The following is a 1,423-nucleotide window of genomic DNA, read 5'->3' as shown; positions in this document are numbered from 1 at the left end:
CATCGGCCGAAACGTTTCTCACCCCTTCCACAAACAAACCAAGAAAATGAAACCCCTGCTCCAGAGCTATCCAGGTCAGCCTGCGCATGAAAGACATGATGAGTAACGATTTGGATCTACCCTTGTTAATGATCTCCGCAGTCGCCATGTTGTCAGTGTGGAAAACCACCGTGTGACCCGACCACCTTCGCCCCCAAACTACTGCAGCTGCTACGATAGGATAGATCTCAAACAATGCCGAAGTCTGAGAAAAACCCGGCATCTGTAGTACCTCCGTGGGCCATAAGCCGGCCAACCAATGTGAGCCAAAAATGGCAGCGAAACCTACCGAGGCTGCCGCATCTGAAAACACGTGAGGAGAATTGACGGTGGCCCTAGGAACAAACATCGAAATGCCATTCCACCCGCTCAAAAATCTGTCCCACATGAACAGATCTGCCCGGGCGTTGGCATTTAGATGAACTGATGCGTCCAAATCGTGAGTTTCCTGCAATAAAACTAACAATCTGGAAATGAACGACCTACCCTGAGGAATGATCCTCATGGCAAAATTTAACATGCCCAAAAGGGATTGTAACTCTCTCTTAGTACAAACCTGGGAAATAACCAAGGAACGAACACCTAATTTGATCCGGTCGAGCTTCTCTTGGGGCAGACTAGCCGACATCTCACGTGAATTTAAGGAGATCCCTAAAAACGTGATCACTTCCGCAGGCCCATCCGTCTTGTGATCAGCAACCGGAATGTTTAACTGCTTGAAAACTTGCAAAAGAACTTGTAAATCAATGGGCACCCGTGAAGGGCTTTCAATCAACAGAAAATCGTCAAGGTAATGAATGATATTCTGGCAACCCCGTACTTCCAACAAAATCCACTCCAGAGCCTGCGCTAACTTGTCAAAAAGACTGGGGCTACTTTTGGAACCAAAAGTCAATTTGGTGGCGAAATAATATGCATCTCTCCACTTGATGCCATGCCATTGCCAGAGAGATGGTCTGATGGGAAGTAATTTGAACGCATCAGAAATATCTGCTTTGGACAGCCAAGAACCCCTACCTGTCTGAAGAATGACCTGGATAGCCTGATCCACTGAAGCATATTTCAGAGAGAATTCCTCTGACGGAATCAATGAATTGAGACTTGGTACATGAGAAGAATGAGGAGCAGACAAATCATAAATCAAACAAAATTTATTTGAGTACTTCCCTTGCACCACCCCCACCGGGCTCACCCTCCATGTGGGAAAAGGAGGGGACTCAAACGGACCTATGACGAAGCCCTTCTCTAACTCACTCCTTAAAAGCTCGTCCACCAAACCTGCATGTTTAAAAGCAGACTGTAGATTTGGACATTCAAACGTCTGCTGCGGTAAGGTAATGAGCCCAGTGTGAAACCCCCGGGAAAAACCTTCCACCAAGAATGA

The sequence above is a fragment of the Nanorana parkeri genome, unplaced genomic scaffold, assembly GCF_000935625.1.
Source record: "Nanorana parkeri isolate BGI_ZX_2015 unplaced genomic scaffold, ASM93562v1 scaffold1717, whole genome shotgun sequence".
In the NCBI taxonomy this organism is placed as follows: domain Eukaryota; kingdom Metazoa; phylum Chordata; class Amphibia; order Anura; family Dicroglossidae; genus Nanorana; species Nanorana parkeri.
The sequence above is the reverse complement of the archived record's forward strand: the minus strand, read 5'-3'. Positions refer to the sequence as shown.